We start from the raw sequence: 17,250 nt of genomic DNA on the forward strand, positions 1-17,250 counted from the left end.
TGTCCTATGCTGCACAGGAACAAAAAGCACAGAAACCCTGTGACTCCTTCTCCTCCCTGGGAGAGCAGCTCTCACACATCCACTCTGATTTCTAGCCTGGCTTCATTCTCCTTGGAAGTCTGAAAACAATTCTCTTGTGCAGCAAAGAAAAGGGACCAATCTAGAGACAGAGATAAATCATCCCACCTTTGCTAGGCAACAAGGCTACCGTTCTATCCTGATGATGGAGTTTCTGCTCCAGGTCAGGTAGAGGAAATAGTGATTGTGGTGCCTGCAATCTCCATATAGCTGCAAACAGGCAGTTTTCATTGAAGCCTGTTCTCCAGCTCCACTGGGAAAAGTCTGATGTGTGATAGAGAGGAAAGACGTCAGCAGAAGGGGCTGGGCCTTGCTAGCTAACTCACAGAAAGTGCATCCAAGTGTTTGATCAGCTCTCTAGCAATATTTCTGAGAGCTAGCTTGCTAATTTGCTCAAGAGGTCGAATTTTTCTGTCTTAAGGCAAAGATAACGATTGCCGAAAGATGCTGGCCTCAGAAGCCCTGTTATGATAGCATTGCATGATAGCACTGTAGTCAGAGTAAAGACTGTGTGTAAGTCAGGCAAAACTTTCTCATTATTCAGAGTCTGGGGAACAAACACATGCAAGAATTAAGCACTGTCCCATACCTCACCAGCTTCCCCTCATAGCGCAGGGTCTGAATCTTTTGGAGCTGCTTTTTGTGGCATCAATGCAGAGCAGCACTTCTATTTAAAAAGAGAGCAGAAAATCCTATCAAACAAGACACAGTGGTGCATATGCTGCTTCCTCTGGAGAGGATGAGAGAGCAAACAACATATGCTAGGTATTACTCATACTGCTTACTACACTGGTGTCAGGTGGTGGGCTGGTGAGCACAGTAGAAGAACCTACATAAATAGACCTGAAGGGCTACATGTCCATCTCAGTTTTGTCTTGAGGTGATAGAGTGATTAACTTCCTCTGTTTCATTTATTTTTGCCTTATTTCTCAGACCACCCAACTTAGTGAAGAGGAGAATAAATGCCATATTTCAATGTGTTTCTTGTGACACATACAAAGATTTTCTGGGTACTTCATAAGGAGTACCTACTGGCCAGAAGATGATTACAGTTCTGGGTCACTATATATCTGGGCCAGAGTGGAACTAGTAAGGAAGAAGCAAAATATTCCTTATAAGGCTCTGGGAAAAATACCCAGTTCTGCTGGGAATTTCTTTGTCTTTCTATTTTGGAATACAGTTGATGCCTGTGGAACATGAAAAAATGAAACATGTACACAGAAATGTTTAGAAATTCAGGGGGTTTTTTACCTTTCTGCACCTCAGGTTATGCCATGGATTTTTCTTGACCTTTTTTTGATGTTTCACATCTTACTCATGACAACTCACTCAGACTTTGTTTCATTATAGATGACATGTTCACCTCCCTGGCACAAAGCTTCCCTCACATACCCAACTCTCACTTTAATTGTTAAAGATTCCTCTTTAATACTGCAGCATCCTTATGGATGCAGCACGCATTCCGTCATCTTGCCTTCTCCTCACCCTACCAGGCTTGTCAGACACATGTCTTGCCCCTCACTTCCAACACTCTCAACCCCTCATCAAGAAGAGAATCACAATAGACTCCTTAAGCAGAGACAATTCCCCAATACACTGCTGAGCCCGTGGAAACTGGCCTTTCAGCTCAGCCCACAGAAGGAAAACCTTGAGCTTTGTCTTCTGTCTATACAAGAACATAAAAGTGGCCACACCAGGCTGGACCACTGGCACATCCCACTGTGCTCACTAATGGGAAGAACATCATAGAGGGGACTGAGAAATCTGACTAAATGCTCCCTTTGCTTCTTGCTTTTCATGGCTCAGGAGCTTCCAAAGTCTTGAGCAGCATCCTTGTGCTTACCTCTGCTGAACTTCCTCTGCCACAGGTAGACTGTTGCAACCATTTGCTGACTTACCTAACAACTACCTCATTCAGCCTGTAGTTGAACAGGTAACATCATAATCATAGGTCCACGAGGTCTTATCTTGAATTTAAAGAATGTACCATATTGTTATGGACTTCCACCACCACTCAAGAGAAACAGAAGAGAGGAGAGTCTGAAAGAGGACAAAAAGGACAGAAACACTGTTTAGATGCCTTTGTCTTTCTCCGCAGGATGGGTTCTTCCTCAAGGTGCTAATGAAATCTAACACAGCTAGATCACAGGCCCTTGAGATTTGGAAACCGTATGAAAAGGAAGAAGGTGCTGTTAAGAATAGAATACATTGACAGAGATTTGTAATGGAGAAGGCATTCAGTCCATCCATGAGATGCAATCTTCATGTGTTTCCTACAAGCTGTTCTGAGAATTATATAAAAACTGCTTACAACAGGCTGTGGAAGGAAGGCTACATCAAAATCTCTCTGCAAGACAATAATTTAATAGTATACCTCTCCAAGATGTTTTCTAGCTGCTTATATATGAAAATTGTTTTCCTTGCCAGAAATTGTATATGCTGTGAAATGTAAGATGTACAGAATCATCATCAGATATCATATTTTAATAATAATAGTCATGCAGCAGCCTTTTACTGCTATTACTAGGAAAACAAAACATCTCTTGCTAAACATTGGATATTAGCAGTATGTGAGCTCCTGCAAGTGACAGGCCAAAGCTTGTGGAATTTTGTGTGTGCACTGAGGCATGTAAGTGGTACAGATACATAATTTAACTGTAGCTTTGGCACATACCCTCACTGCATCTATCTATCATGGTTGCTTGTTTTTAACACATCCTGTTCTAAAAAAAAAAGGACCATAAACGTATTTCAAAATCAGCTTTACAACTTGCTTGTTATAACACCCAATAATAAAATTGTTTCTTTTTTGTTAAAGCAGTAGTAGGCTAGAATAGGGCCAGGCTAATGACCTTTCTCACTGGCCATTCACGCTGATACTGTCCAGAATCACACAGCTTTTTTATCTGTCATATCTGCCACTGGAAAGAGACTTGCCAAGGCAGAAAGATGAAAGCCTGTTTTTGCAAGCTAAACTTTATGGACAGGTTCAGGCCTGACAACATATTTTACAGTTACTCTATCCATATATTTTCTACAGATTCTCATACCAGACATGTATAAGAATGACAAAAGCATATACATGGTTTTCAGCTCCTGATTCTTCAGACATGAATATTCTGTGATAACAAAATATAAGGCACTGGACAACCTTTAGTACTTATAGATTCTTTGTTCCTGCTGTGAGCTTTTCCACTGATATTTTGGGCTTTTCTGTCCATTGGCTATGTGAAAGAGGCTTTCTCTGAATGAAGAATTGGTAGTACAGATCACACAGAAAATTACAAGAGCTTTTGTATTGCCTGGCTATAGTTCATGTCTTAGCAGAAAAAAGGCCTTTAATGTAATTGCCAGCCACTCAAATAAGCAGGTCAGGGATTTGCAACTTTTATTCTGGCATTAGAAGACACAAATTAAAGTTCCAGAATCCCTCACTATCACAAGGAAAAGCCAACACACATCTGAATGAAAGATGGTTGCAGATGACTTTCCCTGCTTCAGCCCACTCCATCAGGGGCTGGTATTTGTCAGAGATACTCTGATTCTCACTGAGGCATTTCACCAGGCAGAAGTGTGAGTTAACAGACGGAAATGGGAAAGAGAGTTTTTTTGCAGGGAAATCCTTGTAACAGTCAGATTTAGCCTGGAGGTGTAAGCTCATGTTTTCACTTGTATTGACTTGTTATGAGATTCTGAGATTCTGCACTACAGAAATGGGACAGAAATGGGACAGTTTGAACAGGATGATTGTCTAAAATAGCTTGCTAGATCATATCAAGTTGTTTACCCCACCCAACTTTGGGCACTGAAATAGCCAGTTAATGACAGAAGACCACATACGGCTGTCATGCATTTCTTTAACAAGAAAATGAAGCATGGCAAAAACAAAAGTGAAGGTAAAAGGCTTGTGCTTACTATGACTACATCTACCATAAGCTTTTATATGTTGTTGCCTCAGGTTGTAAATGCTTTAAGAAAGGGATTTTGTCTTCTTCCAAGTGGTGAAGTATCCCACCACCACTGTATTACAGACCACTGAAATAATCTTTTGCAGTGCTATTAAGACAAAGAAGCTGTCTCTACATATTTATATGCAAAAAAAAAAAAGGAAGATTTGTGAGAGGAATGTGGGCTTGGCCCCTCCATCACTGTCACTGAAACAGACCTGTAGGTATATATCAAGTAAATGAAGTAATTAAGAGAAGAACAAAGGATTATTTTCTAAAAGGGAGATATACAGTGATCAACCTCAAGAAGATGAGCTTCAAGCTGTGGTGCTTCAGCTGGTGTTAATGGGTATAGTGCTCCTGATACCTCCAGACTTACAGGACTGCTGGCCAGTGGTGTGTGTAGCCTTTTGCCACTCTGCTACCCTCAGGATGAAGATAAGGATTTAGCATGCAAAAGGTACAGCGAGTTGCATGTGTGCAGTGTAGGGCTCATGGCAAATTATTCTGTACCAGGACACTGCACCGTCCTGAGACCAAGATCTGTGGGATTCAGGAGATCTATGGAAAAAAAATCTGTCTGTGTACCTATTTCAGGAGGCTGTGATGTACCCTGTATAGAAGTCCTCTTCTGTTGAGCAAACAATGCGTTACTAGGAGCTAATGGCCAGAAGCTGATGCCAGACAAACTCAGAGCAAAAACATGTTGCAGATTTCCAACAATGGGCATAATTGGTGGGATCAATTTCCAAGGGTTTATGGAGGGTTGTCTATCATGGGTAGTTTTGAAATCAAGACTAGTGTTGTGCAGTTTGTTTTTATGGGATCTATTTTCATTCAGTTACAAGTTAAACTCATGTTTAACCACCAATGACACCACAAATGTGGTGTCCTCTGTTGTTTCATGTTTACATAGGGCCTGCTTGGGATATTAAGAGAGTATTAATGTGTGAGGCAGTTTTTCAAAAAATCACAATTCCTCTGAGAGAACCAAAGGGCCATCTGCAAAGGGAAAGGCAGCTGTGCTTTAGAAAGTCACATCACACCACAAAACCCAGCAGAAAAACAATGTCCGTGCTTCACCAGGTGAACTGCTTTCGTGTGAGGTCTTAGCACCTCAGTAATGGAGACACAGAAAGAAAATGTCAGCTCCAGCTCAGGACAGACCTGGGTGAAAGAAAGAAAAAGAAATCACTTCAAATGCAACTGAAAGGAAAGCACTGTTCAGTAAAGTGGCAAGCGTAAGGTTAAGTACGTTCACAATTAGCAGGTGAAGGTAAGCAAATGAGCAAATTTTTTCCTAAATGGGGGAGGGTATCTTGCTGAGAGCAGATGAACAACCCAGATATTCTGCTTTTCCATCAAACTCTGCTAACTTCCTATTGAAAACCCAGGAAAACAGGGTGCATTTTATGCCTAACTATCTCAATTTCATCTGAGAACTGGCTCTTGCTGGCTGGAAAAGCAGAGCTTATTTTTGCACAGGTAGTTCCACTGCAAGTGTATTTTTATTTCTTTTCCACTAGATTTTTTTTTTTTTTATAATGACAGGAGATTTGAGAAACTTCAAAACCTTCTGAAGTGTCAGTCACCAAATTATACATTGTGTATTTGCAATAAAATGCTGCCTCCTAGAGGTGACAATGTTTTTCTTACAGTTCCTTTTGCGAGTTGGTCAACGTGCTAGAGTTTCAATTTTTTTACAATGCCAATGCTGTAAAGGATATTTTGCAGAGAAAAGCATTGGGATCTCATACTTTTAGCTAAAATTATATGTCTAGCTATGTTAAGGCTGCAAAGCCAGGAAATTCAAGAATTATGGTTGCCTAAAAAAGCCCACTGCCTCTCAGACCACAGATAACCATAACCACTGCATAATCACTGCAGAAGAAACTTTCAGAGAAAGAAAGGGAAGACTCATAAAAAAAGGCTGTCATGTTTTTCACTGCCATGCAAGAAACAAACTAGCAACATAATGACCAAAGCAGCCTCTGCTTTTGTGTGAGTTAATTCTGTTTTGGGAGCAGGTTGTCTTTACCTTAAATGTTATGTGCAGTTCTTGCCTCAGTCTAAAAAAGGATGTCACCAAACTGAAAAAAAGTTCATAGGTGGATCAGAAAGGGTGATTCTGCATAAGGAACAAATGAGCAAGCTACAACTCCTCAGCCTGGAAAGGAGGTACTGCAAGGGAAGAAGAAAGAGGTCTCTCAAATCCTGAGTGTACTGGCTAGGGATCATCAACTTCCCAGTTCCAGTATAAGAACTACAGGGAAGATTCCAACAGGATCCAAGTTCAAAACAAAGGGGAGGTATCATATATGTTTGCCCTGTTCTTACGTGCTTTTCTAAGCAGCCTGTTTTGGCCCTGGTCAGAGAGTGGACACAGAGTCAGAGAGGCCTGTGGTCTAATCCTGGGTGGCTATCCTAGCAGACATCACATGCTGTACAATTTTTGTTTCCTACATCTTTTAGGTAAAACTCTGAGAATCAGCTTCTTTTTTGGAAATGTTATTTTGAGTCACTGACTCATGTAAAGTAGCAGTTTGGCAGCAGCTGTTGGCCTCTTATTCTTTCTTTCCACCTTTCCTTTGAGTCTTGGTCAGAGTTTTCATGTATTCCCTCCCTCTGACAAAGAGGCACAGGTGGGAAATCACAGTGAATAGACTGCGAGCCAATCTGCTCCGTCTAGTCACTCACTATGTTTACTGGGGTCTTTTGCTAGGTACCCCCATCAGCAGAAGCTGCAAGTACCTCAGCAGCAGTAATTCTTAGTGCCAAATGGTGAATTGCTTTTTGCAGTGATTTTTGTACTGTAATTAATATCAAGAACACCACAGGAACAGTTTTACCTAAGACAACATTGCTTGATCCTGTTCCTTGACATAGAGACAGAGAAGAGAGCAGAGGAAATAATTACAGATAAGAAAGACTCACAGCCTCTAGTTTGGGAGTTGAGAAATTATGTTTCTTTTCTCATTCACCTCTAGTGACTGCTTGTGACCGACAAGATTTTGTCTTTCGTTTTGGAACATTTTCTATAACACTGGTATTATACAAATTTCAGCCAGCATGCCGATGAAAAGAGTTGGTGCATATGATCATGCACACAGACATTCCAGTCAAGAGACAGAGACCTTACAAACACCCTCTACAAAAACAGGCTTTTCAGAAAACAGCCTTCAGCTACCAGGATAGGTGCCTTACATCAAATTTATTGACAATGAGTTAAGTGCAAAGAGCGGCATGGGTCCATGCTTATGCTATCCTTACTGCTCCACTGCTGTGACCCACCTGACTTCCATGCCTTCCTTTGAAATGCTTGAGACTGGGAATTAGTTTTGCTGTCTGCAGAAATATACGCGAATTTTAGCTTTTCAGATTAAGATCATAGTGAGATCTGACCTTGTCCTGGTCAAGTCTGACAGGTAATTGCTACTCAGAATCAATGCTGTCCAGTGTGAAATAGAGCAATAGGTCTTTCACACTTCACACATCAGCCAACATCATTGTTGACAGCTTTGCAGTCAAGCCTAATCTAAATGATCTTGAGATAGCCACCACTTTCAGGGTTTAGGCACTTCTGTGGTGGAAAGCACAGCGGCATTGCCTATGATTACCCCAGAGGGCTGTACTTGCTTTGTACACAACTTTCAGTCTCCAAAGTAGTGATGGCAGAACCTTCCTCTAACATGAGACTGAAAATGTTACACCCAAATTTGAAAGGAGGCCTCCCATGTATGTTCCCTTCAGTAGCTGTAGGGAATTGTTTCCTTCATTTTCACAATTGCCCAAATAATACTTCAGAGAGGACTATCCTGTCTCCAGTGGGCTCCCTCACTTGAAGCCCTGTGTCCTCAGCTGTTCCCTAGCCCCTCTCAAAACTCCTGAGTAAATTGTCTTTCAGCTGCAAAACTGCAAAGTGGGTCAGAGGCTCCTCCCTGGGTAAAGTAGGAGGAAATCTGACACAGTTGTGGTGAAGAGTAAAACCCTTATTGCAAATTCCCTTACTTGACTCAGTTGTTTCCACTCCGGTTTCCACAGTCTCTGCTCTACTGCTGTGCTTACACTGGCCAGCTCACTCTGTCCTTTTTTCCTGGACACATTCGAGACTTTTGAAACTCAGTTATATCCTCCCTCTGCTTTCATAAACTTTTCCCTCCTCTTTCTCCTCTTACTTCTATCTGTTCATTTTGTAGGTCATCTTCTCTTGCCCTCACCATATGAGAATGCATTATTTATTGAGAGAATAGATAATTCTTCTACCTCTATACCTTATCTCCACCTGATCTTTTCCTGACACATACCCACTGTCATATTTCATAAAGTGTTTACAGAGCCCATACCAACATCTGACTGATCTGCCTCCTTACAATGTGAAATCTCAGGTTGACACTGATGTCTTCTCCCAGGAGACTTCATATGAGCTTAAGTCTAACACAGTCATATTAAAACTTATGATTTTCCCATCCAAGTTGCCTTCACCATCCAACATCTTCTGTCACACCACTAGTTACATATCAAAAGCCCTTATCACTCAAGCCTGTACATCTTGGATGTCCCCAGCATGACATATACATATCATATCAGCAGCAGTTTGCATCTTCTTGGTAAGTGCCAGGTTCTTCTTGCTGTCTGTACAGCCTAACTCCTTTGAAGTATCAATTCCACTGAAGATGTTTCGTGGTATTATCAGACAAAAATATGCGATTAAGATTAAATCACACCAAGGCTATGATTTAGGAGAGAAAGACTTTTTGTTCCAACGAAGTTTAAATTTTGCATTTCACCTAAATTGTGGCAAAATACATGAATCTTGTGTCAAAATTCCTGTTCAAAGTTGAGACACACTTGGTACCAGACAGCAGGAGAGAAAGGTCGGCTCCTGTCTCTAGAACAGGAACAGTTGTGTAATCTTCAACAGTTGCATGGCAAGGTGTATAGGAGAGGCGGCTGCCTACAACTTCTTTTCCCAGTTTGGCTAGCTCTGCACAGATCAGGACACGGAAACGATGGGGCACAGAAACCACACTTTGATTAGATTCAGAGGCTACTTCTTTATTTAAAACAACAATGTAGATAGTCTAAACATCCTGAAAATCTTGGTAGGGTTGTTCCAGCCACAGCAGAACACACAGTGCCTTCTGGGCCATAGTAATGGACCCTGGGAGGAAGCTCCTAAGCCTCCTTCCTCTCATGTCACAGGCAGAGAAAAGACAAGGCAAAAAGACACCAGTCTCTGCAAAGTATGGTGCTACACACACACCCCCCTTAAAATGCTATACTCAGCAGCAATGCCCCAGTAGTCTGCTAGGTGAGAAGGAGCTCAGATGGACTCTCTTCACCCAAAGCTGCAAAATTTGTAGCTTGATCTTCCAAACCAGATTTCTGGTATGTCATGAGAAAGGAGAAAACCCTTTTGCCTCTGTTGCCACAGAACAGGATCACTTCCAAACATGGCAATGATCTTTGTCTCTGGTAGAATCAGAAATTCAGCTACTAGAGTGATCATGAGGCTAAATGAGGCTACAGCTACCAAGCAGCAAATATTGCCAGCCCTTTCTCACGCTGCATTACCAGCACATGACAGCCTGTCACCACTGCCTCTGCCCAGTGGCACTGTTGATGGGTAGGACAGGGTGCAGAGCCCAGACCTCAGTTAGGAGGAGACCTCCTTCTTCATGCCCTGCAACTTAAGGGAAGGTGAGGGGCAAGGAAGGCAGATGAGAAGAAGCTACTCGCAAGCAGAAGGTAAAGAGATGGCAGTGCCCCATTTTCTCTCCAGCTTTTCTGTCTCTCCCCTCCAGACCTGGCCAGGTGAGCACATTTAGTCACAAGTGGAGGGCTGCAAACCCAGACAGTTATTCAGTATAAGGATCAGCCTGGTGTTCCCCCTGCCTCCGCAGTTTTACTTAACAGAGGGACACACAACCAACATATGTGCTCCAAATGTACTCAGACCTTCATTCCCAGCTGCAGCTCCTGCCACCAGGAAGAAGAACTGCAAATCCTTGGCAGCTTCTATGGCATAGGGCAGAAGAAGCCCTGGAGAGAGGTGAGGGAGCCCCTTGACCACCAGCAGGAACCTGGGCTGGGACAGGAGAGTTGCCTGGGGGGAATGACCCATTCTGGTGTGATCTGAGGGGAAATGCACTCAAAGTGTGACAGTGCCTGTCTATCACTCTGGAGAAACACCACTGCTTCCCTTTTCCTAGGCTTGGTTTGTTACCCCTAGCAAGCAGCTGATAGCAAAGATGTATGTGTAAGCAGCAGAGTGTGAGGAATTTAACTGAAAATACTGTTTAATGAAAGGCTACTCTAAATCAACCCTAGGATAGCAGTCAAACCATCTGGTACAGTAACCACACACTGGAGTGTGGAAAAGATATCATTGTCTCATAATTTGGACCAACTGCCTTCACTGACAGCAAAGAGCATCCCCATTAGTTTCAGTCTGTGAGTGCTTTAATCAAGTACACCCATCAGCTGAGATGTATGTGGTCCTGCTCCTGTGAGGACTGGTAGGTCATCAAGACTGCTGCCCAGTTAGTTGCATGATTAGGCAAAAAATGTCAGAGTTTTCCTGGTTAATTGGGTAAAAATGTTGACTTGATCACTTGACACATGTAATTATTTTTTCTATTTGCATTTAACTTCTTTTTTTTTTTTGGTTGTGTCATCACATAAGCCAGCACCTTAGTGCTTGCTTCTTTGTCAGAGCTCAAGATACCAGAATTGCAATGGTCCAAGGATAGAGCCATAATTCATCTCATGGTGGGCCACAGAGCCTGCCTCTATGGCCCTCATAAATTCTTGGAGAGACGAACTCTGCATTCTCTTCTCCTTTTTATGATGGTCCAAAATGCGTAACACATGGGCCTCTCTCTTCTAGATCAGAAAAGATTATCAGAATAAAGAAAGTGATAAATACTCCACCCTCCTTTCCTTTGCAGAAACCAACTACTTTGAATATTCCACATCACCCACTTCTTCAATTTCCTACAAAAAGAATTTACTTATTTAAAGGAAGAATACAAATATCCTCACAGATCCTGTTTATGACATTCCTTATCAGAGATAGAAGGCAGATACATATGTAAAGGATGGGAGCAGACCTCTAAGTAGAAGCTTTCTCAGAGTGCCTTGACCTTGATTTTTTGCTGAACTCACACTGTATCATTTGCAGATCCACAACAGAACCAACCCTGTAAGAAACCAGAGCTGCAGTTCAAATCTTCCAGTACAAATAAATGGTTTTCCTGCATACAAACCTGTGAACTGAGAGCCAAAGCTGAGTCCACTGGGGAGAATTGAAACTACAGCAAAGACAAATCTGAAGCCAAAAGGCTAGACTTGAAACCCCTCAGATTAAAGTTTGACCATGCATACTTCTATCAGCTAATTACATAAATCTAAAATAAATGAAATATGAATACATAGCTAGGCTTTTCTCTCCAGCAGCAGATCTCAAGGTAGCTGCTCTAATTTATTTCAACTGCAAGTTGTCTAAGGAGAGGGATGTGTTCATCGAGCAAAGAACACTGGTAAGTGCTTGAGAAATGGTAATCGTAGGTAATGTGGCAGTGTCCCTTTAATGTGTTCAGTAACTAATGGCAGAGTCACTGCAGATGAATGGAAAAGAGAGGACCCCTTGGAAGCTTTTTCTTGAATGAAATCACCGCTGTTAAGCCAAGGTTAATATAGCCACTGCTCTGCTGGGAAGCATCACAGATAGATCAGTCATGGTTTAGGTAGCAAAGATCCTCTGTTCCCTGTTAGGTCTCCTCTTCCCCAAGGGAATGGTGAAGGCACTGGACTGGCATCCACCTCCTCCAGGATCCTTCTAGGCCCCATGATGGAAAATCCTGCAATTCATGGGTGACCTGGAGCAAATCAGTAGTGGGAGGGGGAGAGGGGTGCATGCACATGTGTACACATTCAGCTCCTCCTGCTGTGAAATGGGTAAAAAAATCTTATTTCCTTTCCAGATGGGAATGCTGGGAGGGTAAATCCATAATGATTTATTGTGCGTTTGTACGTGCTGATAGCAGGAGCCCTAGCACAGCACAAAGAGAGATGCAATCTTCTGCTCCTTGAGGAACAGGCAGCCCTCAGAAACTGAAAGAGAATGAAAGGGGGGTTTCCTGTGGCAGGTGACACAGTTAAATCTTGAGTTGTAGTGGTAGGTTTTAAAATGTGAATGATTTTCTTGTAAGAGCTAAACCGCAGCAATGAGAGGTGACAGGGGTGGTTACTGCAGGCTGAGGCTGCACTGTGCAAACCACCCCAGGGACTCTCTGCCAGCATGGGGCAGGGAAGCCTTCGGCCTCCCACCCTTCTTTCCCTACCCACTGCAGCTCTGGCAGCACTCCTCCAGCCTCCCTTGAAGCAAACCTGCTAGTCCAGTCACTCGCCCTCTCGTCCCCCGCGCTGCCGTAGCACCCCTGTCAGACCCAACAGGGTGGCAGTCCCTGCTGGTCCAGCCTGGACCCCAGGCCCCTGGGCCAGAGCGTTCCCCCCAGCCTGGCTCTCTGAGACCCACTGGGTTTTCCTAATGTGCTCACAACAGACAATGAGCAAAACAAACTTGCTGGCTGTCCTGCCGTGTCCAGGAACCCACACTGCATTGGTTATGGTGGTCAAAGCTGTCAAAGATGAATGGTTTCTTCTTTGGAGGCAAAAGACTCTGGGAGCAACAAGCAGATTCTTGGTTATTTAAGTTTAAAGTTTATTATCAGTCAATCTTTCCATTGTCAATATTTAGTCACTACTGTCTGCCCAGATAGCAGCTCTCTTAAAACAAGACAGGGGCTGCAAGTGCTATGCTTTAACTTTTCCTAAAGTACTTTTCTGTGGATCCAGATAAGGTCAGAAGTAGCAGGGGAAGGTGTCCACGCTCACCTGCCCAGGAGGCATGAGAGGAGCTACAAATTATCCTCTCAGAAGAGGAAGAAAAGCCATACACTAACCTGGTAAATGGGTGTAATTCATGGTGAGGCTCATGCTCAGGGAATTGGCATTCTGAAAAACACAGTAAGACAGAAAACGTCTTCTCAAGACTCCCGATGAAATTAATTAGTTAAATCGCCAAACAGGTGTTCACAAAGGTAACTTTCATGGCACAGTTAATATGACCAAAAGCTACCCATTGGTAAGAGGAGACCCTTTCTCAGAGAAGATGAAACCAAGCAGAGGAGCTGGCTGGCGTTGCACAACCTGTCACAAGGAGACACAGACAGGAGACCTCCCCGGTGCTATACGTGTGCAGCTGGGGCAGCACCGTGTGATGGCATGTTTCCCTTCAGAGGGCAGAAAGACCAAAGATAACCCCAGGCACCACTCCAACAGCTCGCACCTTACCCCATCACATGGATTCCTTTGCAATCAGCATAACATTGTTCTGCAGCCTGGAAAGATCGTGTAAAACCTTTGATCCATCCATTCTTCACCTAAGGGCAGCAGACAAATCAGATGGCTTCTCCTGATAAAAGAAAGGAATTTGTTGTTTTTTTCAAGACAATCAGAAGTTCATTACTAGAGTTGTCCAAATTAAAGTTCCAGTTTCATCACCTCCATTCCCCTCCCTCAGCCCAAATAATCGTTGAATCATACGTCATTACAAACACTAGTTTAATCGCTAAATTATGTTTTTCTAAATTTGGTATTGAAATCTGATTTTGAAATGAAAATCACTTTTGGTTCCACATTTATTTTAGAAGTTACAATGTTTTGACACTTCCAATTTGTTTCTTTACTAGGTGTTTGGGATTTCGTGGGGGTTTTTTAGGTTTGGTTGTTTTTTTTTTTTTTTTTGGCTAGCTGCATATTTTTCTTTTGTAAATAACAATCCATCACAAAAAAAATCTTTTTCTTCATTGTCCTTCTTACTCTGATGACAGACTGAAGATCTAGGTTTCTAGGTTTGGCTCTTTGAATAGAAAAGTGACTAACAAATAACAAGCCGATGTTCATCATTTAGGTTTGAATTCTCCCACAGAAACACTGCCAGGGCTAGGACTATGGCTGGAGCTAGTCATTAATATCATGGAGGATATGTAAGAGCTCTGCTAAGGAATCTGCTGACCAGGCAGATTCATTGCTACAGATGGTGTTAGCAAAGACATGGGAATCCCTCAGGAGGCCCTCAGAAATGGGAAGCACAACAGAAAGTGGAATAGGAATCATGTTGAGTAACTCCAGGTCTTCTCTGGGAGGTAGGATCCAAAGAAGTGTGGAGAGGAACATGAGGGATAAGTAAATCTATTGATTCAACAAGTACACTCTCAGGTGTGGGAAAACAGCTTCTAACTGCCCTTTGCCTTATCTGGAGTTGTCTTTTATGACACATGTCAGTCTTCTGTACAGGGACTTGAAGTCTGTGCTGGTTACCTATGAAACCCTCAGAAGCTGCCAGCTCTTCAATAGTAGTCTCAACCAGCAAAGTGCAGTACTGGCTGACATGAATTCAACTGAAATTATCCACTCCTAATCACTGCATTACCAAAAAGGTATGAACAATTGGGAAGGAATTAAAATGTGACCGTAGAACAAAGAAGAGTTGAATTATAAGAAAGACTAAAGGGCTGAAAGTCCTTTAAGCCAGCATAGAAAAGGCTTGTGTGAGGACTGATTTGTATCTGAAAATAAAGACAACCCAGAAAAGGAAACAAACTCTGTGTGATAGAGTGTTACAACACCTGGAATCAGTGAGAGGGAGACTAAAAAGCACTGAGCTGGAAGCAGTGCACGGGAGCAGCCAGAGGACTGGGGTTCAGAATGAATGAGCCCAGAGCTGAGCTGAAACCAGAATTCATCTTCCAAATAAAAGTGAGCCAAAATACCAAAATACCCCACAAAGCAGACATTCTTGAGAAATAATATTGAGCAGTTCTGTCTAAAATAATATATTCCTGGTTCAGACTTGTCATTAACCCCAGACTGTAAATGTAATTGTGTGGTGTTTATTTCTGTGATGCCAATCCACAGCAATTTCAGTTATGCATTGTGGACTATACCATGGCTTCAATGGTTGGTTTTGGTGAAGCCAGATGATTTCAAACCTTTAAGATTTGTTAATATCTTAGCGTGAATCGGTATGGTAGCTACCACATAAATTCCATAAGCTGTTCAAAGTAAATGTGTCTATTTTCTTATTTCCTGGAGTTATTTTTCCTGCTTTTTACTACACAGCAATTAGTAGCTAGTAGTTATAGGAGTTAGTAGTTAGCCATAATAGACACTTTATTTCTTTTTTTGTAACTAGGTCTTGATGGTTTGCATTATATTTTGGGAGCTGCTTACAATGAAACACTCCAAAGAGAACAATAATTGTATAACACATATGACTAAATGACACACGACTGAGCAAAATCTGAAAGATGTCTATGGAAATGTTGTAACTTCTATACATCTGCTGTTTTGATTTTGGCTGTGTATACTTTACAGCATTGCATACATATGCAACGGAAGAGAAAATACGTTTTTTCATTGTCTGTTTTCTTGGTTATGCATACAGGTGTCTGCAAATCAGCATATATCTTCAGGCTTAACTCCAAGTTGTGTATTGGTCTTTCAGGAGCAGTGCTCTTTTTACTGATAGACTTCTTGCAGACAGTAATTCTTGACATTTTGTTGTTGGTTTTGGACACCTGCCAGTCATTGTTCACATCTGCAAAATCCCTGTCCACCAGAAACTGGGATACACAGATAGGAGAACTAGAGTCTGACAAAATTTCCCACATGCTTTTCTTCTATATATGAAAAGACAGCTTCTCTTTGCTAAGCCCTAGTTTGGTTCCTAAAGGTTCAAGACAATTTCTGTGGCACTTTTTCTGCTGGAGGTACCAGCTTTACTGCATCTGGTAAAACCATGTCCTATTTTTGCAATATCTCAAAAAAATAAGTAATTTTTTGCTTAGTGAAAACAGAACTGCTGACAATTCCTCCCCCATGAATACCACACTTAGGAAAATGACCAAATATTGAATCTAAATATCAGGCACAAATCAAAGGTGATAGGATCTTCTGGACAGGCAGCAGGCAAGAGTGTCAGCAGTCCCCCTCGCTCTGTTGTGCATACTTTGCCAGCTGTAGCATTTACAGCCACATTCTTGATCATAACAGCAATCTCCTCCGTCATCACTAGTGTTAGCATATGGAAAAGGTGGCATGCAGCAATCTGTCTGATGAACTGCTTAATATGTCAGCATATTAGCATGTCCAGCATAAAATGTGCAGCATCCTTTTTGCCAGCCCAGTTCCTTCACTCTTTCGTGAACAGAAGCATTTATTTAATCAGTCACTGGGGAGGCTGTAGTATTTTCCCAATAACATACTACAAAGATGCTAAGGTTACCAACCTTCCTAAATTGCTTTTTAACTTTATTTTACTCCCTCACTATCTCTGATCCCTCCTTTTGTTCCTGGACCGGTTTTCCTTGAGAGTGGTCTGACCTTTCCTTTTTTCCCCTAAACCCTAATGGAAGCAGATTATATGCAAGCCCCATTCTGCACTGTCTTTTTGGTATGGTTTTGGCATACCAAGGCATCTGGCATCATGGACATTTGTTTTGCCCTTGTATTCAGTGAGACACCCGGAGAACCATTCTAGGACTGCAGACCAGAGCTGCACAACTTTGCTTCAGCACAAGGAAGATTTTTATCCCTATGAAACACAAATATGAAGAAAGGCACTTAGCATCGCTTAGTGCAAATATTTATGTGCACAGAGGACACACAAACTGCCTGCATCAGCAGGATTAGCATGCTTGATCTTTGTTCTTTCATGGTCACAAGGACCATGTGCTACCCTGCTTTTTACTATCTGGTGCCTAGGGCATACCTTACTCCAACCAGAGTGCAGGGACAGAAAGGGAAAAGTAGTATTCCCCTATGCTGCCTCCCTGTGGGGGTAATGGAAGTTTATCCCTGGGCTTTGTCAGTCCAGACTTTCCTAAAATAGTCAGCAATGTGTGACTGTGAACTTTCCTCCACTAAAATGAAGAGTAATCCCCACCAATTCTATTCAGATTACATTTCCATGTAACCCTTAGCCTTGACTGGGTATGATTTGGAGACAAATAGGTGGAAAGGCCTCTGCTGCTTCTTGATTCATTCACCAACATGGATAATTTCTAGAACATCTTATTCGGTCTCAAAATGAGTAAGTGCTGCTTATGCTGCTGCTGTCTTTTTTCCCCTCTCTGACTGCTGGTCACAAAGCTTGCGA

Source organism: Pelecanus crispus, chromosome 6 (assembly GCF_030463565.1).
Source record: "Pelecanus crispus isolate bPelCri1 chromosome 6, bPelCri1.pri, whole genome shotgun sequence".
NCBI lineage: Eukaryota > Metazoa > Chordata > Aves > Pelecaniformes > Pelecanidae > Pelecanus > Pelecanus crispus.